This window comes from Eleutherodactylus coqui, chromosome 4 (genome assembly GCF_035609145.1).
Source record: "Eleutherodactylus coqui strain aEleCoq1 chromosome 4, aEleCoq1.hap1, whole genome shotgun sequence".
Lineage (NCBI taxonomy): Eukaryota > Metazoa > Chordata > Amphibia > Anura > Eleutherodactylidae > Eleutherodactylus > Eleutherodactylus coqui.
This window is the reverse complement of record NC_089840.1, coordinates 259253327-259276206: the sequence shown is the minus strand read 5'-3', so window position 1 is coordinate 259276206 and position 22880 is coordinate 259253327. Positions and strand designations below refer to the sequence as shown.

The window sequence follows — 22880 nt, the reverse complement described above, 5'->3', positions numbered from 1 at the left end:
ACCATGCAGTCTGCAGCTGCTCAGCTCCCTGCTGCTCTCCTCGGCAGACTGCCACCTCCACTCCCGTCCCCCCCAGTCGGCCGCTGCCATCGGGGACCGCTCTAAATGTGCTCCAGGCTCCTCTCCACGCTGCACTGCCAATCTGACCTCCTGTTCCCCCTGGGGCTGCTGCAGCCAGGAGCGCTTTCACTGGGGTCCCTGCTGCTCTCCCCGCCGTACTCTCATGTCTGCTAATGGTCCCCCTGCGGCCAAGACCGCTGTGAGTATGCTCCACGCTCCTCTCCCTGCTGCACAGACATGTGCGCTGTGGTTACCCTTGGCGCTGCTGCAGCAGGCAGGACAGCAGCTGTCGTCTGAGATGATGGTAGGCATCCAGGGACGGGTCGCCTAAGATGGAGTGTTAGGCTTACATTATTAGGTGTAAACAGCAAATAATGTAAGCCTAACATTTAAACCAACCCTAACCCTCCATCCAAGGCAAACCTAAGTCCTCACTCTGCTAGGACCTTGCTCTAGGCAACCAATCAGGACCTTGTGGGCGTATACAGCCCATTGCTAGATCTCCACCCATACCTGTGGTGGAGACAGGATACACCAGTACTGTAGTAATGCAGGAAGCCGCAGAGGATTCTGTCGGCCCATCAGCTAACTTGGATTGGCTTAGGAGAGCTGTGTCTAGTCTGCCATGTGCAGAATACAGGATGCCGTAAACGACCACCTCTGTTCTAATGAAGATTTTATAACACAATCATGGTGGGCAGTTTGACTATAAGAAACGCCATCAGCATCTAATCAGAGACTTAGTGCCGTGCCGTATAGTGGATTGCAACACAGGACTTGCTACGGAGATTGCTGGCACTTGCGCACTCCCTATGTGATGCTCTACTGGGTGGCCGGGATCTCCAGAGTACATGCCCACTAAGCACCCAGCCTGGCAACGGCTACTGCTGCACTCTGCTTTTTCTTTGCCTAGAAGGCCTTGTGGTCAGCGCAAACAAGTCCTTCGCTCCACAGCAGGGGTGGTCTGTTCATCTAGCAACACTACAGAACACTACAGCTTTTCAAGAGAAGGTGAAATTTTTGAAACTGGCATCATAAATGTGGTGCAAAACATTTTTAATTGTAAATTTGACCCGTTATTTTTTATTTTTTTTGCCTGCAAAACTAACTCCTAGATACATGTTAACCATCTAGGATTTCCCCTGCAGTTCATTCCATTAATATCTGAAGAGATCAGTCATTAATTTTGGATATCTACATCCTATGAAAGTTTTAGTGTGTTTTTTTTTTTTTTTTGCTCCCATTCGCCTACAGCACCTCCTCTTCCCCCATTTCCGGGCCCTTCCCAAATAAAGTTTTCATAAATTCTTAGTTCTCAACACTGGTATTTATTTCTATATTGTAATCCGTTGTTGGAATATAATACAAGTTGTGGGGATATCGCATCACAATCCCTTTCCTGCTCAACATCCAAGGAAGGAGAATGCAGTGGAGCGTTTATTGCTGTTACCACAACCCAACCGCCTCTCAGCCGCCAGCTGAGGTTCTGATTATACTCGTCCCCCGGGAGGTCAGAACCGCGCTTGACAAGGTGGCTGCAGTTCTTCCTGATTGATTATGATGGCGATAGGGCAGAAGTGTGTAAATCTCAGGCTCTGCCATTAGTTATATACCCCCGGCCGGAAGTGTTAAGGGGTTCTTGATTTAAGGGTGAACATGAAGTCTTTGTAAGAAGGACTCGTTTTTGGAATCCATGCAGCAGAAGATGCTCTCTAATGAATTGTGGCTTATTGCAGTTTTTATTGTTCCATTAACCTGCACTTGGCATTTGCCCCAGAGTTATAAAAGCTATAGGGACCTTGTCACTAACTAGTGAAATGTTGCATACTACACCGATCCATATCTGCCGGCTCCTATTTCTTGGTTCTACCTTGAGGTACAGATGCACCTCGTTAAGAGTGGGAGCCACCGTTTAGTTCCCGTTACCAATATTCACTATTGACTTGAATTAACTTGGGCTGATACAACTACTTGAAGGGACAGCTGCTTTTTAGAGGGTACAATCCTAATATATTTAATCTAATTTTGTGTTAAGTAGAAAAACAATGTTAGGAGGGGTTTGTGCACAAAACTCTATATGTAAGCTAATACATTTGATAAAACCGTAAAGACTGCATGAAAAAGTGTAGTGATCATTTGCTCCTAATGAACCCTGTCATCTTAATAAAATAATAAGTGAAGAAAAGAGTGCATGTAAAGCAGATCTGTCTTATTTCAGGACACAGAGGTCAGATTTTGAGAAAAAAAGGCTATAAAATGTTTTGTCATTAACTAATAGGAGCCATCGGAGTACAGCAGACGCATAGGAGTCCACTGTATTCATGAGAGTGCTTCTACACCCGTCTGGCTGGTGTGCATCCATGAATATCGAACAGTAAGGTGCCGTTTACACCAAACAATTGATCTATCGAATGAGCCAAAAATGCCAGAGTTCACTCATGCAGCCTGTTTATACAGGCAGATACATCATTGGCTCAACCCAGAAGTTGTTCAGTCCTTCGCTGTGACTGAGCACAACTGAACAATCGGTATTCAAATCAAACGATTAATCAATGAACCAACGCTGGTTTGTATGCTTACATGAAATAATTGAAAATCGATTCCTCATTGGCTGCATTTCCACTAAATGATGATTTCCGTTCATTTGAACGATAACACCGTGCAACAAATGTTTTAAACATTTTTGTAACAGGAAGTAATTGTTATGTTTCTGTAAAATTTTAAACCTGCTGATTCCACTGGTAACACTGAATAATAGCCACGCATCTCATTTTCAAGTTGTTTAACCACTTAGTGACCTAGCATTTTATAGTTTTAAAAAATCGTAACTCCTTTATTTATCCATCGACGTCGCTGTATGAGGGCTTGTTTTTTGCGGGACGAGATGTATTTTTCAATGGTAGTATTTATTGTACCATATAATGTACTGAAAAACTCTTAAAAAGTTCTAAGTGAAGTAAAATGAATAAAAAAACGAAATTCCACTATCTTTCGGTGCGTTGTTTCTACGGCGCACAAACTGCAACAAAAATGACCTGATAACTTTATCCTATGCGTCAGTACGATTACTACGATACCAAACTTATGTAGTTTTTTTTTTTCTGCTGTATTACCTTAATTTTTTTTTAGGACATTTTTTTTTTAATTTTCTGCCGCCATCTTCTGCGCGCAATAACCTTTTTTTATTTTTCCAACCACATAGTTGTGCATGGGCTCATTTCTTGCGAGACGTCCTCTAGTTTGCGTTAGTACCATTTTAGAATGCATACGACTTTTTGATCACTTTTTATTACATTATATCTTGGAGACAGAATGAACAAAAAAGCACATTTCTGGCGTACTTAATTTTTATTTTTTTGAATGACTTTCACTGTGCGGGGTAAATGTATTTCTTTGATAGATCGGACTTCTACGCACGCAGCGATACTAAACATGTATTTTTGTTTTATGATTTTGATTCTTTTATTTAGTCTAACCCATGACCTGTAAAACACAGTTCATTAATTACAACTTACTGGTTGATGATCCGCAGTGTTTCTGCCACGTGAAAACATACCCTATATGTTGCATAAACCTACCCTTAGGGTGACTACTCACTACAGTTTTTTTTTCACTGCGAAACATACAAACAAACAATAACTGCACAGCAGCCTTATCAAAGTGAAGGGATTCATTACTATTGCACTCTCTTCTGGTTGGAGCACTTTTCAGTCTTGACTCCCGTACTTTTTGACCACTAGAATACCATAGTCTGCAGTGCTGTAGCAAATAATTAAAGGGGTCCCAGGATTAGAAAAACATGGCTGCTTTCTTCCCAATACAGTACCTCACTTGTCCACAGAGTGGTTGTGGTATTGCAGCTCAGCTCCATGCACTTCAAAGAATCAGCATTGCAACAACAGACACAACATGTGGAAGGGTGTGGCATTGTTTCTAGAAAAAAATGCCTTTTGGAGGGCTGGGGTGGGGGGTATTTTTAAACAAGTCTCGGAACGCCCTTAGAGTATACGGGTGCTTTCACACACGCCTTGCAGAAAAAGCTGAACCAAAGTCTGCAGGTCAAACAGGTGGATGCTGAACTGAAAATGGCAGAATTCTACCAGCAATTTTGTATCAAATCCACATTTTGATATGGATTGTGACAGGAGAATATTCTGAAGCATCCAGCAGAATATTCCATCCTGTGTGAAAGCGCCTTAAATGTCCTGGTAGCCCATGCCTAGTAGAGGAGGATAAAGCTTCAGGTCTAGAGATGAGCGCGTATACTCGCTAAGGCACATTACTCGAGCGAGTAGTGCCTTAGCAGAGTATCTCCCCGCTCGTCTCTAAAGATTCGAGGGCGGGGAGATCTCTCTTTCCCTCTCACCTCCCCCCCCCCCCCCCCCCCGCAACTCACCTGTCACCCGCACCGGCCCCTGAATCTTTAGAGACGAGCGGGGAGATACTCGGCTAAGGCACTACTCGCTCGAGTAATGTGCCTTAGTGAGTATGCCCGCTCATCTCTATTCAGGTCCCTTTAAGGGTACATTACCACCGGCCAGAAATGCTGCAGAATTTTGGCAATGGAAAATTTCACCGCATTTCCGCATCCAAAACAGACTAAATCATCCTGTTGTGTGGATTCTGACTCAAAATCAGCTGCGTATCCACGCAAGCTTTCACCCGGCGGCTTGTAGTGACAGCAGCATCACTCCTGCATCACGCGGCACTGTGTTCACTACGAGCTGCCGGGTGAAAGGCTGTGCTGATGCCACGAAGAATTGGGAGGTGAAGGGAGTGCTGTATCTGACAAAATCTGACTTCAAGTCAGAATCTGCACAAACGGTGCAGATTTTGACTCTGTTTTGGATGCGGAAATCTCCGCTACAGAATTTCTGAGCATTTTCGCCCCGTGGGAACATACTGTAAAGGTGCTGTCCAGAGTTAGAAAAGCAAAGCTGTTTTGTTCCAGAAACGGCGCCACTCCTGCCCATGGTTGTTGTCTGTATTGCAGCTCTGCTCCATTGAAATGAATGTGGCTTGGCTGCAAATACCCCGTACATCCCAAGGACAAGTGTGGCAATGTTTTTCTAATTCTAAACCCCTTTTAAGGTTCTTGTTGAATGACAGCAAGCAGGGATCTTGAAAACCTTTCCATTATATTATTATTGTTACATTATTAACACTTTTTTTTTGCTGAAACTGTAACACTCCTAAGTTGCTCCGACTTAAAACAGGAGGGTCGTTCCGTTATTAATCAGTCTCGCAACACAATATTCTTACATTGATAAGAAAACGGCAGCATCTAACTTAGTCATGTCTGCAGTCCTTAGTGTAAATGTTTTTTATTGCAAGTATGTGGATAGACGGACATTGATGTAGAAGTGTTGCTTCACCGCCATGTGTTCAGATATGATATGGGGAGGAGCTCTGTTCTAGTCGCGTTATATGTTTTGTAGGTGTTATAAGTTGTCTCCTTCAGCACCGCAGCTGATATTTCCACGTAGAATGTCACAGCGTTGTTTGACAAGTCGCGTGGGTCAAGGTCTGTATTGACTCCGGCTCTGTTGTGATGTCTAATTCACCATTTAGTATGCTTTAAAGGATATGAGCATACGGGTAGTCAGGACTGTGTGGACCCTTTCACTTCCTGATTGAAGTTCACTTGGCATCCAATCACATTGACATAAAACATGTACATGTCCTTTTAAATATGAGATCGCAATATCTGACTTATGATGGCATAATTGGAAACCAAAGCAGGTAATTTTTTCTTATTCTTTTTAAAAGCATTAGAATTTTAAGAGGTTTTATGGGACTGGATATTGACGAGCTACTGATAGGATAGGTCCTCTAATATCAGATCAGTGGGGTCAACTCCTGTCACTTGCATGATCAACTGAAGAGACAACAATCAAGTCAACTCTACGGGCTCTTCGCTGAATAACCAGGCAAAGCTCCATATGTTTTTCAGCAGTTTTTTGTGGGACTGAGCTGCACGTAGGCCATGTGATGAATAACCGTGACGTCACAGACCTGAAAAAATACCACAACACTCGAATGCCAGTGTTTTTTTAACTCGGTTGATCAGCAGAGAACAGACCTCCGCTTATCTTATACTGATGATGTACGAGGGGGTTCCATCCCGGACAGATATACAAATGATTTGTGGTGATTTGATGAACGGTCTTGTTACCTGAGGCCCTATATGTGGTTCCCTCCCTTGGCCTATAAAAGGCTGAGTCTGAGAGTGGGCGCATTAGTGGAATATGAGAAGCCGGATAGTCATATTGACGAATTGCCCGCCATGTGGGCTGTTCTGACCAGACTGTTAGGTGTTGGGACCAGTGGATGCGTGTGTTTCGTTGTCTTACATCCGGAGACTAATGGTGCCATAGTTACAGGCCTCTATGTCTGTCGGAACCATTTCCAGCCCCCTGGCTGAAGGACATTTGGTCTCAAGGCACCCATTACGTGTACTGCCTTTGACACGCACCGTCTCCTCTGTTTGCAGTAATGTCATGAATGCTGAAACTGGACTGCTACAGAGTGGAATGAAGTTTAGTTTGGGTACTGACAGCCTTGTTCCCGTCTGGAGACCTCGGGGTGAGCGCCTCAATCTTGCCTTTGCTGTGAAACTGCACACTGCCCCCTGCTGGTCTGATAGTCTGGGGGACCATCGCATGCGACAGTCTGTCACCCCTAGTAGTGGTACGAGGGACAATGACAGCTCAGCGATATGTTCAGGACATCCAGCAGCCACATGTGTTCCTCTCATGGCGGCTTCCAGCATGATAATGCTCGACCGCACACACAAGGGGGTCACAAGAGCCTCCACAACACTGGCACACTTCCGTGGCTGCTCCATCACCAGATTTATCGCCAATAGAACATGTATGGCACCATCTGGGACGCCAAGGTCTGCAGCCCATGCGTTTGCATGATTTAGCGGTTTAGTTACAGCAAATGTGGACTGATTTAGCACAGGCTACCATACAGAACATGTATTCCTCCATGCCTGCCCATATCGCATCTTGTATCCAAGCTAGAGGTGATCGAACAGGGTGTTATGTAATTGGTTTACATAAAAACATTTGATTGTTTGATTTCTATGCTTCTATTGTTTTCCAAAGCGCATCAGACTGAAGCAATGAAATATTAACAAATTCTGTAAACTAACAGGTTGTTTCTCAGCTCCTCCCCTATCATACTCCCCTGTTGTGAAGGTGTATTCACTGCCTTACCACTGAGTTATTACATGGGGCTATATAACAGTGTCAGGGGATGGTGGAGGACATCAGGAAGACAGAGAGCAGAGAAAGATACTATTACAGAGGGCTGTGAATTTCCCCGGCCTCTTTCTATAGTAACAGTGTAGTTTCTGTTGACAAGGGAGGTCTTTATATGTTAGATCCCAGTAATAAAAGTGATGAGGCCAGCCAGGACTGTGCCCTGTATAATCACATATTACACTGCGCTTTCAGTAGAAAGAGCTACACTATAACATAAGTCTTTGCCCAAGAGTTATAGTAAAATCTGTTTGCTGTGCCACAACTTTTTACATAGCAATCTGCTATTCTCCTGGGCCGGTGTTTGTGTGGACAAAGCTGTTTTTCTGCCAGAAGCCAACAGCTCTGTACATTGTGTAGTGGCCCGTGTTGGTATGGCAAGCTGAGTCTTGTTTACTTAAGTGGGACTTGGCATGCAATAGAGCTGGGGTCAGTGCTTCTGGCAGAAATACATATCCATACACACAGACACTGGCCCATGAGAACAGCTGATTGCCGGGGGGACACGAGCCACAGACCTCCACTAATCTGCTGTTGATGACATACAGTACCCTGAGGATAGATCATGAATGGCTAGAAGTTAGAGAACCCCTTTAAAGCTTCAAGGGGTTTTCCCATTAGTTGAAATTGCCACAGCCACTCTGTACTTCCTGGTGGCTTCTGACCAGGGCATGCAACTGTTGTAGCCAATCACCAGCTCTAGGAGGTTACTGTTGTGGCCAGTGATTGGCTGTAGCAATCACAGGTCCTGAAGCAAGCAGGGTAGCTATGGAGAACTTTTATGTAATGGGAAAACCCCTTTAATCTGTGCTCTACAAGTATGGAGTTATATACTGAAGGTCCTGGGCCTAAATGCAAAATATGTAATGGATGATGTGCTATTTGTAGTACTTAGGTTGTCCTATGTGTCAGGGGGACTTTTGGCCCCTCGGACAGAGGGGCTGAGATATGACTGGTAACTGTGCACCCATTGATGAGTTCTGTTTAGTAAATAAAAGTGAAACCATCTAATTAGTAACAAGTAATCATTTTCTTTATTGTACTTCATTATCCCTTAGAATGATGATGCTTTCAAATGTCTGTTGTGTTATAAAGTATTCAGTATTTTATGATGTGTAATAAATGAGAGTTTGTAATTCATTGTCATCTCTCTGGGCAAAGCCAAGTTAAAAGTGGCATAAAGCCACAGAAACTCTGGCACCAGCGGTATATTCCGAGCTCACTGAAGGAGTCATCTGTCAGGTCAGACTTGCCTACATTGATCATTGCTCACCCTTGTGATGAATTTTGCCTTTCCATGTTAGTTGTGGCCCTGGAGCCAGGAAGGCAGGACACCAGCGGTGATGGAGTGCTGGCATCTGACTCCAAGGCCTTAATCCACTAGTGTACTGTGCAGAGGGCAGGGACTGAGATCAGGTGCATAATATAGGAACGGCTCTGTTAGCTGTCCTAACAAATGCAAACCCATGATTCATAGGGTGTTCTTTATACTAGTGCGAGTCTGTATTAGGCATTTTGTCACCAGGAACGTTGCTTTAATTTTTCTTTTTTTTTGGATGCCAAGTAAAACGGCAGCGATGTTAATGCTGAACATACAGATAATACAGAACTACATTTATATGCAGCCTTTTAGGCATCACTTTGCAGAGAATGGATGAGATTGCTTCAGCTGCTCCCTCATTAATTGTGTTGTTACACGTTCTTTTCATTAAGTTGACTTGTTAATCGGAGTTGATATTGGGGAAGCCATTACAATGTCTAAAAATAAATGGGTACAATAAGGTATTCCAGAATATGCTCTTGTATGGGAAGTAATAATAGACAGAACTATAGAACAATGTAACACAAGCTTATGGGAATGTGACAAAATATGGGCTATGGGTTTGTATATGACACTAGTCCAACAGGACTATGGAGCGCAGGGTTGCAGAACTTTGGCTTCTGGTCATCCTACAGCATTTCGATAAATAAGTTGAACTAGTTTGATGATGTAACACTGGCTCGGGTAAGAGTCTTCAGCCCGAGCAAACTTTATGTAGAGACTAGAGATGAGCGAGCATACTCGATAAGGCAAACTACTCGAGCGAGTAGTGCCTTATTCGAGTACCTGTCCGCTTGTCTCTAAAGATTCGGCTGCGGCGCGGGTGAGTTGCAGCGGTGAGCAGGGGGAAGAGAGATCTCCCCTCCGTTCCTCCCCCATCGCTCCCCGCCCCCTGCCGGCACCCAAATCTTTAGAGACGAGCGGGCAGGTACTCGAATAAGGCACTACTCGCTCAAGTAGTTTGCCTTATCGGGTATGCTCGCTCATCTCTAGTAGAGACTCCAGACAGATACAGAAGGACACGTTGTAGAGTGGACCATGCTGTCTCTTCTCCGTCTGGTGTTTAATGCCGACTTGAAGCTGTTCACAAGGTAACAGACACCTGCTAAACCCATCAGATATATGGCAATGAGTGAACTAGTGACTGCGTCTTACTGGGAACTTTCTCAAAGAAGGTCCTGCTCAGTGGCATGCGTTTAGTAAAGGTGACTGTGTGTTATTTTGTATTATAAATATATTTTTTACTTAACCAGAACTTTACATATTTTGGGGAAAATGCAAGGTTCTAGGCTAGCCCTGTGCTACAATTACCAATCACAGCACCGGAGTATTCCTTTTAAACAGAAATGCGGCAGCGCTCTCCACCGCTGTATGCGGTTATGCTCTCATATTACAAAACATTTAGGAACAAGTAAAAACTTTTCATCACACACACTTTTTTTTTTTTACCCTTTAACGCTACAGTACATACATTTTACGTTCTGGAGGTTCGATGTTTATATGGAGGGGGATTGGGGGTCGATCCCACTCCGAACAATGTGGGTGTTGGCTGCTTGTTACACCCGCCGGCAACAGCTCAGACTGACAACAACTGAGCAGAGTTGTTAACACTTTAGATGCTGCAGTCAATTTTGACAGCAACATTTTAATGTTGCCATGGTAGCTGGGGGCCCTCTGAAAGCCCCCAGATTGTGGTATACTGTAATACTATGGTATTACATTGTACTGCATGACTGATCGAAACCATCACAAGTTCTTGTCCCTTATAGGGACATAAGAATAATATATAAAAATTAGTTTTAAAAAGTTTAATTAGAAATTTAAAAAAAACACAAAAAAACAGGTAAAGTAAAAAATAACTTTTGCCATACTTTTAGTAAAAAAAACCAAAAACATTTGGGATCGCTGCATCCATAAAAGTCCAATCTATCAAGTTAATGCATTTACCCCGCATGCTGAACATCGTCAGAAAAAGAAAACAAAACGCTAGAATAGCGGGGTTTTTTTTGTCACCTTATCTTAAAGAAAAAATTGAATAAAAAGCGATCAAAAAGTCATATGTACTCCAAAATAGTACCAATTAAAACTACAGAACGTCCTGCAAAATAAAAAAAATATATATATATGTAGGTAAATATAAATTCCTTCACTGATAGCAATGCTAATTTGTTAAAATTAAAAAAACACATTCTTACAAAAAATAACCTGCATTACATATTGAGGAGGAGGCAGCAGCAGTGCTTTATGAAGGGCTAAAGTAAGGTTTTTTTGTATCAAGAAGAAATACAGTGGAGTATATTGTCAGCTTTTGATGCAGCAGACTGGCATCTCATGCTGTAATTTAGTTTAACATCAATGATGACATCCAAATCCTTCACCATTGTAGACTTGCATAGAATTTATAACCTTGTACTTGTCAGCATTGAACCTCATCTGCCATTTTTCTGTGTACTGGCCCAGTTTATCTGGGTCATTCTGTGGGGATGAGACCTGCTGTAAAATATCTACAACACTACAGAGTTATCTCATCTGCAAATGCAGAGAAAGTGCCATGAAATTCAACTTCTGCATCATTTCTAGACCGGGTAAGCAGTAAGGGGCCTAGCATAGACCCCTGGGGTATTGCACTTCCAAGGCCGCTCTCACAATCGCTACTTCTTACTGCGAATAGAGCGGAGTCCAGAGTGCCTTCGTGTTACGCCACCATTTATTGTAATGGGGCCTCGCAGACCAGCGCGCAAACATGGGGTTTGTAACGCTGCAATTTTCGAGCGCTGTCACATTTTTCTGTATTTTTTAACGTACTCCATCACAATTAAGGGGTCTGTTTAAAAAGTGCTGTCAAACACTGTACAGTGCGCTCAAAAACGCAGCTTGAAATCACAGTAAAATACCAAGGTTGCGAGGGACATATAACTGAATGCATGCGTAAAAATCGCCTATGGGCTTACCCAAATCAGCGTTTGCTATTTCCGCTAGAATTACATTTGTTTTTTCGTTATTGGAGCAGAAAAACGGAATTATGCAATTTCTCCTAATACTTGTAGGAGCAACCCAGCAATTGCAGATACATCCCGGCAGTTAGGGCTGTTAACTGTGCTGGTGTAATAATAACACCTTTTACAGTTATTGCTCATCATATATATCCATTAATCTGATGAGATCCATTATTTGATGGACATCTATCAGTATATTAGTGCTGGGGTTACCTACTCTCACATTGACCACTAATTGGACTATAAGGTTTTTTTTGTATACGCAATGTTATGTAAATGAAGCACCATCATATAATGTGCTTATGATCCGGTTGGGGACCATTTATCAGCGTGTTATATGTTGTATTTATAGGAGACTGGTTAGCTGAAGATCCACACTGATGTTGAAGTCTGTGTGTCTGGTTTTCTTGGCTAATATTTTACTACCTTTGAACAGTCGTGTCTATAATTCTGCATGAGACGCGTCAACAGATGTAGCAAGTGGCTATAAATCCCGGCTGTGATTGATTGCCAATTACATAGTGTTTTTATTTAGATTTACTGTTACAGATAGCAAATGCTTATTCGATGTGTAATTTCAAGTTATTGCTGACGTGAAGTCTCCACAATGATGATTAGAAGGGCTTTAAAACAGCAAATGATGCTTAAAGGGGCAGCAAATGTTGGAAGAAATGACAAAACTTCATATCCACCTTTTTTAGATGCTGTATTGTTCCATACAAGGGTATTACAAAAATAACTTTGTCTTTAAGGGCGCCTACCCACTAGCAATAGGTTTTCTTGCGATGCAAGAGCGAGTGAAAACGCGTGATTATGACACCAACGCATTTCAATGGTTTCATACTCCATTTGTTGGGGTTTTTTTTGTTTGTTTTATACTCAAACCTCGCAGCGCAAAGAAAAATCTGCGATATTGCTCATTGTTTTCAATGGGGCCGCAGCAGCGCCAACCCCATTAAAAACATAGAGTACATCGCAGACTTCTTCCACAGCTGTAACAGCTATGGCAGGGGATTCCCTCATCTCAGCAGGGACTGCAGTGACCCATTGAAAGTGGGTTGCAGGCAGCCCCCGAAGCGATTATTTTCAGGGAAGGGCTTGAAATATAAGCCCTTCCCTGAAAATTATCCCTAGCTGAAAAAAAAGTGAAAAAATAAAATAATTTTTACTCACCTAGAGGAGCTGCTAGGCTCTTCTCTACAGCCCCGGTAGTTGCCTTCTGGAGGCCACAGATAGAAAAATCCCCACCCCCAGAAAGCACTGGTCTGATTGGCTTAGCGCTCAGCCTATCACAGGCAGCGCTCAGCCATTGAATGATAGCTAAGCGCTGCCTGTGATTGGTCACAGCACTCAGCCAATCCCAGGAAGCGCTCAGCCATTCATAATTCAATGCATCTGTGCAGCTAATTCCGGTACATGTGAAATCATCCTTAAAGGGGTTGTCTCACGGCGAAAGCGAAAAAATTTTTTTTCACTTACCCCCGCATTCTGCCCTGTTAAAAAGAAAGCATAGGTTAGTTTTTAAAAAGCACATTGCGCTTACCTGCATCAGCGTTCTGCAGCTTCTTCTATTCTTCTTTTAAAGATGGTGCCGCTGGTCTTCTCCCACGGTGCACCGCGGGTCTTCTCCCATGGTGCACCGTGGATTTTCTTCTCCTTCCTTGCGTTCCATTGCTGATTCCAGCCTCCTGATTGGCTGGAATTGGCACACGTGACGGGGCGGAGCTACGATGATGACGCAGTGAGCAGCTCTCCGGCACGAGCGGCCCAATTCACCAGGCAGAAGACCGGACTGCGCAAGCGCGTCTAAAAACGCCAGAAGACATCAGAATTAGACGGATCCATGGCGACGGGGACGCCAGCAACGGAGCAGGTAAGTGAATAACTTCTGTATGGCTCATAATTAATGCACGATGTATATTACAAAGTGCATTAATATGGCCATACAGAAGTGTATAACCCCACTTGCTGCCGCGAGACAACCCCTTTAAGTCAGGTCTTACGGAATCCTTTAGGCTGGATAGAGACACATGGTTTCTGATGCAGTTTATAGCCGTATCGAGAAGAAAAAAAGAAAAAGTATAGAAGAAATAATAGGATATATTTACAAGTCATAGCCAGGTCATGGTCTGCGAGATTTGTTTTCTTTTTGACAAAATTGTCTAAATTACAAGCATTTTGAGCAAACTGATGCAAAACCCCCTCCCATCCTTCCAGAGACACACACTGTTTGACCATACCTTGTGAGTACAGCCTTGCCACTCACGCAGAACCTGAACAGCAGTGCACAGAGGCCACATGACAACGTTTAAAGGGGTTGTCCCACTTCTAAGATTGATGACTTAGGCCGCCTGCACACGGCCAGGACGGACTCCACATGCGGGATCCCGCAGCGGAATCCGATCTTGTGCCCAGCCAGCACCCCCAGCATACCTGTCCCCCGTCTTCTAATCTGTGCTGCGTATCTGCCATCCAGAACACATGTGCAGCAGGATCCCGCAACCTTTCCGCAATGATGATTGCAGAAGGGTCGTGGGGCAGACTGCTTCCATTGACTTTGCAGAATCGCAGAACAGTGCAATTTCTTCTCCCCAGGTGGAAAACAAATCCCGCTAGTGTAGAAGAAATCACGTTTTGCCATAGCATGCTATGGGTGGTTTCTGCTGCAGAAACCAGAGGCGGACACCCGCTCCAGATTCCACAATGCAAATCCGCCCGTCGTCAGTGTGCCATCCAAGACACCTATGAGCAACTCATCACTGGAGCTGATATTTTAATATACATAACTGCTCTGTACATTGCGCAGTAGCCCAGTGTGGTACTGTAGGCCAAGTCCCATTGAAGTGAACTACCATGCCAGGCCACTGTGCACTGTATGGAGCTGTCTGCTTTTCTGCATCTGGCAACAAAGCAGGTCTGTGCCATAGAACACTGGCACTGATCGGCAAGGATCTCCGCAGCAGATCACCACATCGATCATCAACTGATGATAATCTTAAAGATATATCCCGGTCTTAAAAATAAGGCCCTTTCACACGGGCCAATAGTCGTTTAGATTCCTGCAATTCAGAGATAATTCAACTGTAAGACTATCAGCCTGTGCAAACAGGCAGTCATTTATCCACGAACGATTGCCTGTTTACTGTGAATGGAGGCGGGCTGAAATGATCCCCAACCCGCTCCGTCTCTATTCATTAGCGACAATGGGTGAAAGCCCAGGAACGATCATCGCCGAAATACCTTAGAAATAGGACAACTACTTTAATGCTCTTCTACATGGGTGCTTAGGTTTTTACAGTGCTGCTGATTTGGTTTTTACTAGAGATGAGCGAGTATACTTGATAAGGCAAACTACTCGAGCGAGTAGTGCCTTATTCGAGTACCTGTCTGCTCGTCTCTAAAGATTCGGGTGCCGGCACGAGTGACAGGTGATCAGAGGGGAGTGAGAGATCTCCCCGCCCCCTGCCGGCACCCAAATCGTTAGAGACGAGCGGGCAGGTACTCGAATAAGGCACTACTCGCTCGAGTAGTTTGCCTTATCGAGTATGCTCGCTGATCTCTAGTTTTTACCTATCGAGTTGTAGGCAGTAACTTAAGCCTTCTCTCTTAAATCTACTCCCTTGTTTGACCCGCATCGAGAACCGCCTATGTGAATGACATTTCTGGTCCAACTGTGCTTCCTTGTAATGACAACTTCCAAATTGTCAAGTAAGAAATGCCTAGTCATAAGAAGTTATTCTAGGTAACCCAGTGGTCAGACGTTCAAGGGGAAAGGTAGAAAATAAAACACTACATACTATATACACCCAAGTAGTTTTTTCCATGTTATTGAGTGTAATCTAGTAGGCACCATAGCAACACTATCCAGTTTTTGCAAAGCTAGCGCCTGCATCTTGCCAGAGGCAACAAGGACTTCCTGGCCACCATGAACAAACAAGGTGCTCCACACGGGCTAGAATGCAGGGCAAGGAGAAATAGGTGTGAATGGAGGAATGAAGGAGTAGTGGTTATCCAAGATACAGGTGGGCAATTGTTAATGTTATCACCTCGGTCCATTAATTATGATAATTACTCTTGTAGCTGTAATATAACACAGATAGGAGCTGACTTTTCCACAGGTTCACACCCACTTACAAGTTTACTCTCAGATAAGTCTGCATACTCTGTAATCTGAGGCATTAATCATTTCCTTAAAGTGACCTGTTCTTGTTTGCCATGGCATTAAACTGTCATGAAGTTTACCAGCTGGATCTATATTCATCAGTGTCCAGTTTTTCTCATCCTGAACATAAATATGTATATTTATATGTGTTGTATGCGCTGATTATTATAGATCATTACGCAGGCAAAGGTTAAACTATTCTATCCGTATGTTTTTGCTTTATTTATCTTTTTAGTCTTTTGCGTCTGCAGTTTGATTTATTTCCTTGTACAAGTTTGTTTTTTTCCACTTGACACTAAATAATTTGTTTTGATGGTATGTCAGTCTGGATATACTGTAGCATAAATCCTGCTATTTCTGCAGTGCCTGCGCTGCCAATGTGTGCATGAACCTGGAGAGCTCAATTTAAAGGGGAAATCCACCATATGGTATTCATAGAGAAGTGTCTAGCAGATCACATCTGTGAAGTCTAGAAGTCAGAGATCTTGGAAATCTGACACCTTTGTAATTAATTGCCAGGTCATTCAAAATGAATGTGTCTGCAGAAAATTACTTATTACTTAAAGGGCCACTCCAGAAAAAAAACACATTTTTCCCTCTCTACCCCACCTCACCTGATTGGCTGACACTCTGGAGGTCTCCTCTGTGTATTGCAGTCACTTTCATGTAGAGCAGCCCCCTGTCTGATCTTTATCAGGCACCATCTTGAAAGTGAGATTTTTTTTTTTTATTTGCTCTTTAAATCAATCCCATGATGCAACCGTACAGGATTAGCTGTGGTTATACCATTTTTCCTGCAGGGGAAAAAGTTTATCATTACTTTCTATATTCACCTAAATAAGTAACTGCCCATAATTATACAGTCGTGAGGATGAGCTGTGATCTCCTGTGCACTTACAGCCTGAAAGCTGACAGATCTGCAGACACTGATAATGATCTCCACAGTCGCCGCCTCTCCTGCTATTACAGCGCCTGTGTACACATTACATACACACATTTATATTGGGTTTACTAACCATTTGGCCACAATTTCTCTACATGCCTGACTGTCCTGAGAAAGCAGAGAGGCGGGCATTCCAATAATGCCTCCCTGCAGATTGGACCAGAGACTATGCAATGCAGCATTGGAAGTGAGGGAAAGGAAGTTCAGGACAGTGAACTACTTGCAGAATGCTAGGTTTGCTACAGTTTCCCTGTCTTAAAGTGGATAGCAAACAGCAGGAAAAGTAAGAAGACCACCTGAAAATTAGAACTTACAGATATGAGACAAGCTGCACAGCAGCAGCAATTGAGAGGGTAAGGAGAATCTGGTATATTTTGGAAAAATTGTTGAAAGCTCAGGTACGCTGTAACTTTTTTTACCAGACTATTCTTCGAAATAGATTGTATCAGATTAGAAAAAAACACAGCTGCTTTCTTGCAATAATTGCACTAGTCTTGTTCATGGACTGTCTGGCAGGCTGCTGAGCTGCATGCAAACCTATGAACCCGAGTTGCAATACCATACACAACCCATGGACAAGAGGAATGTTGTTTTTGGAAGAAAGCAGCCATATCTTTCTAATATGATACAGTGTCAGTAGGGCTTCAGTAAGGTGTGGTGCATGTCACATATCTCTTTAGATTTTGTATCCAAATTCATGTATTGTGCAGGACCTGCTGTCGATATAACAGTGCATACATTTGGCCTGCAGTGTTCTTGCAAGTTGTCTTGCTGCCCTTTCTATACTAGGTAGTACCGACAGCTCAGGTGTCTTAAGTGATAGGATATTTTTTTAACTCCTCAGCCAAGCTGCATCTAGTAAATGTGCGCTTAATTAGTACAAATCTGCTAGATCAATATTATAAATTAAATGCATTTATAGACCTGGCCGTGGATGAAATGATGATAGCCTGTTGACCTCTGTCTTATGGTGTGTTAAGTTATGGCTCTGGTCTTATTTACCCTCTGCTACTGAATTGTCTGCTTGATCCCCTCTTTATGGCCGCTCTGATTGTTAGCTGGATCTCCATGGTTTTCTTGTAACATTCAGAAGTAGCAGCTGTTTGACACATTGTAGGGTTTCACTGTTTGCAGACCTGTGTTTGCACTTCTGATTTTAGTGTCAATGTGATATATACATCACACAGCAAGTTGGTTCACAGCTCGGTGCCTTTCGATTCCTTTATTCAACAGTATATCTACAAATGTACATTTTGCTTGGAGAGTTCCTTTCAGTCACTCACATTGCATGTGTTACATGATCATTTACCATGTAGACATGTGCAGTTACCTATAACTTCCATGCCCATAGTGGTACATGGAATGGTAATTGCTTTATTGCAGTGATGTGCAAGCACTGTGGAGGTGGTTTGTGTGTCACACAGAAAAATGGTTCAGGAGGTGTAAGGTGTAAGCCACTCTTACACGGCACCAAAAATTGGACTTCATTCTTGGCTGGCCCGATAAATTCACAATTAGATAAATGATAGCTATTGGTGTGTTAATGGAGTGTATTCTGAACAGGGCCGAGTTACAAATAGTGACCACGAGGGTCTGTCCTGGGGCCTATTCTTTTTAATATGTTGATAAGTGACATAGGAGAAGGTTTGGTTTTACTGGACAAATTGTTAAAACAATGGAAACTGCAGTTCTGATTCCAAATGTAAAATAATGCACTTGGGTAGAACATATTTTTGGACTGAGTATCATATCGGCTCTTCTGTGTTCTCAAGACGTCAGAAGAGACTGATGCAGGGGTTCTGATTTCTGAACACTTCAAAATGAGTCCACAGTGCCATCAGGCAACAAAGTAGGATGCTCGGCTGCATAGCTACAGGTATTACCAGTAGAAAGGAGGAGATTGTGATCCCGCTGTATAGAGCTCTGTTGAGACCACATCTGGAATACTGTGTTCAGTTATGGTCATCTACAGAAAGACATTGATAAAATACAACAAGTCCAAAGATGGGCTACAAAAATGGAAGATCTCAAGAACAAAATTTATCAAGAAAAACTTAAAGAACATAAATCGGTATAGCCTGGAGGAGAGAACTGAGAAGGGGTGGGCATAATGTAACCATTTTATATGTTGTAGAGAGGAAGAGGGGGGACATGATGGAAACTTTTAAATATGTTACAGGTATAAATAAGTTTCAGGAGGGAAGTGTTTTATTAGGCAGCTAAACAGTAGAACAAATCTGAGTTTAGTTGGGAAAAATGAGAAGCAACATCAGCAAATATTTTTATTAAAACAGTAGTAGATGCTTGGAACAAACTTTTAGCAGATGTGGTTGGAAAATCAACAATAAATGAATTCAAGCTGCCCATATACCTAGATCTATCCTTAGTGTGAAATAAAAGGAAATACTATAAGGGCAGGCTGAATGGAACAAGGTCTTTTTCTGCTCACAATTTGTTATGTTTACGCTGGTATACCCACAAAGCCATACGGCCATTAACACTCATTGGTAATAGCCATGTAGTCTGGATATTAAAACTGCACTATTACCCGCAAAAATCTTGCAGTTATCTACTTGCAAATCGGATATGGGGATGGTCGCCGGGTATGGGGATGGTCGCCGGGTATGGGGATGGTTTGCAGCCTCTGCTACTTGTGTCCTTCAGGTACCTTAACATGGTACAACTGTCGCTCCTGCGCTTTTATGTGGGAGCGATAGTCGTTCAAGTGAATAGAGGCAGAGCGGGTTGGAACGATGCGCGGCCGCTCCATCTCCATTTACTTGAACGATAAAGCACAGGAGCGACAGTTGTACACTGTGGATTAAGAAGCTCCTGTTTACACTGAGTGAGAAGTCCACTAGGAGTCGTTTCTTTTCAGCGAGATGAAACAAAAGAGCTAGTGACAACTGAGCGACTCCTTGCTCAATGCCCTCTTAGTGATTTCGTGTGTGACACACGGCCACTCATTTGGGCTCTTATTTGGGTGACGTTCGGCTTTGACTCTTACTGATAAGTTAATTGGCTTGCCATAAAGTTGGTGTAATATTTTGAGTGTTTGATAGAAAAATGTATATCCCGACAGGAACTTGTGGGGCGATTTACAAAACGTGTTGGTGCTATATAAGTAATGGATAGAGATGAGCGGGTATACTCGCTAAAGGCAATTGCTCGAGTGAGCATTGCCTTTAGCAAGTACCTGCCCGCTCGAGACGGAAGGTTCGGGTGCCGGCGGCGGGCAGGGAGCTGCGGGGAGTAACAGAGGGGAGATCTCTCTCTCCCCCCCCGCTCCCTCCTGCTGACTGCCGCTACTCACCGCTCCCCCGCTACGGCACCCGAACCTTCAGTCTCGAGCGGGCAGGTACTCGCTAAAGGCAATGCTCGCTTGAGCAATTGCCTTTAGCGAGTATACTCGCTCATCTCTAGTAATGGACAATAAATATGCATGTGCTAGATTAAAAAGGAAACCATAGAATATACTAGTGCTTTGGTGGTCGTTTTTTTATTTTTTGGACCAAACCGCATTGACCATATGGCAGGTCAGGACTTACTATTTCTATTAGTATTGTGAGCCGCTGGTTGGTTTCTGTATGAGGAGTTCATCCTCTCGTCCGTCCACAGTAGCATCTGACCTCCCGAGGCCTCTGTTTACTTGCCGGGGATGAGCTGTGCATTGTGTTTTGTTTGCTGCTGTACAATGGGGCTCAAACACACAGTCTGTCATGTGCTGCAGGAGTTACTCTCCTCTATTGCCTCCTGATATACATATTATAAGCTGAGCTTTGTGATCCTTATTTTCTTTATTCAGCATCACGTTTATTGCATGGCACATTACTTAGTTGTCCAGTCCTCTTGGTTTTTGCATGGATCACACTTTTTTTTCTTAAGGATTGTTTTTTCTTCTTACTTCAGACTCTATTTTTTGGTTATTTGTCCTGCTTCATGTTTTGAGGTCCTGACAATATTTCTAGATTACATTATGCCGGGGGACTCATTTTTGCTTTCCTGCAGCCAAAGATTTTCCTAGAACTCCAATTCCCATAAGCGAACGGTTGCAAAAATGCACATGTCACACACAAAACCTATCAATAATTTTTTTTTTTTAGTTTAGGGGGTAACCGGAAATAGCCGTAAGAACCCACACACCAACACCTGCTGTGCAACACCCCCAGCATCATCCTACCCAGCGGTTTCGATGCATGCATAGAGGTGCAGGAATCATCCCAAACGAAGACTGAATAAAGACTTGACAATAAGTAAAAGGGACTCCGCGCCAAGGATGACGTTTTTCCTGCAGCAACCAAAAATAGGCTGCTACCCTGGCTTTATAGATAATATCAGTGACAGAATATCATAGAACGGAGCGGCGTACAAAAACACTGGTCATAAAGAAAATTGTGACGTCGCACGGCTGGCTATAGTGGCTGCCCAATAAATTCCTGCCAGTTGTAGGCTTCGTAATGCGTAGGAACTTTTTGGGCAGCGGCGGCAGCCACTATAGCCGAGAGCTTGTTCAAAACCATTAAAAAAAAACCTAGGTTACTATACATACAAGCCAGGCCCACACAAGCGTATTACACAGCGTGCAGGCTGCAAGAGATAGACATTGCGTACAGGCTAAGTGCCGCTCATCGGCATGTCCTATCTTGCCAGGTATGCTTCGCACCAAGATAAGACCTGTTTTTTGGGGGGGGGGGGGGGGGGTGGAGGGAGGGAGGGGTTTGTGAGCCGGCAACATTGCCGCCTACGGCAGATTGGTACAATGTATTACACACGCATTACGCTACACAGTCATGCTCGTGTGGGCCCTAAACTGTATGAGCCAGTCACCAGCCATGTCTGTGTGTATAAGGATGAGGTGAAAAATACAATAAGGTTTGTGGTGTTTTCAGTAGGAGTAAAGGGGTTTGGGTTTCCGAGGGGGACTGTAGATTAGAGAATATGGTAGACCTTCCTAAAAACATTTGTGTGTTTAGGCATACCTAAAATGGTGGGTGTTGGGTATCAACTTGATTGTCTGGGGTAGAACAATCCAGAGAACTGGTGCCGCTCAGGAGAAATGGAGACAGGAGTAGGAGGTTTGGATTAAAGAAGAACTTAGTCTGAGGTCAATAGCGGAGTGGAGACCATGGGTAGGGTGGTAGACTGATGAGGGAGGAGATATAGGGTGTGATATAGGGCATGCTGCCTAAGACTTATGATACTATCAAACACTGAGATGGCGATATCCGGTTTAGGTCGGTTAGTAGATGATGGAAACACAAGAAGTTCATTTTATGAGAGATTCCGTTTTAGATAGAGAGAAGACAGGGACACGGCGGACAGACACCGGTGTCTTGCGGTATTGAAGGTGTGATGTCATGGGAAGAAGTGTATAATCGGGTGTCATCAGCGTTTCTAGCAACTAGTGTAAATAATAGCTTATAAGCGGATGAGTTGCTAAAAAAGCATCAGCTATCTTGCGCATTTTTAGGTATCTATTTGAATTAACCTCTGTTTCTATTAGAATGAGTACAGTCCTGGATTTCCTTATGTAGATCCCTGGTGAATATACAAAGTCCTTGCAGGCATTGTCTTTGGTCAGTTTTGAACCCAAAACCCCAGGACTGCAAGGTAACCGTACTAACCACTGAGCCCCAATCAATCAGTGGTCTTTGGTCTTGACGAAATAACATATATATTTCAGTATTTCCTTGTTCGCTGTGCAAATACGTAAACTCTACCCCTTCAGTTTGTTTCATGGACCCGCTAAACCTAATGTAAGAGTTTTTTTCAGTCAAGTAGCAAATTGAATTCTCATAATGTGTTTCATGAATGAGTCTTGTAAGATTTGATGAGGTGGAAAAAAGGAAGGTACTGATACCACCAGATCTGTACAGTGCAGTCGATGCATTGCTCATGGCATCTTGCCATCTCTAATGCCTTTTTAATGGTGCAGAAGCTTGTAAACCGATTTGGAGAATGTTGTTGTATTATCACGCCAAGCAGGGTGGTAAATAAGTTTCTGCTCAAGCATCAAGCCCTTTCTTTTCATTGCATCTACGGCTGTCTGAAGGAATGTTTCCGTTTAATCATTGGATTAAAAAGTCGAGTTTCGTCTGTTCTGTTGCTCGTAGTCAAAATTGTGGACAAA

At 43.3% G+C, this 22880-nt stretch overlaps 1 protein-coding gene across 4 annotated transcripts in view; it reads left to right on the top strand.

Annotated features, from left to right (window-relative positions):
* INPP5A (inositol polyphosphate-5-phosphatase A) overlaps positions 1-22880 on the top strand; it is a 401166-nt gene that overhangs the window by 363084 nt on the left and 15202 nt on the right. The gene's annotated exons all lie outside the window — the stretch shown is intronic.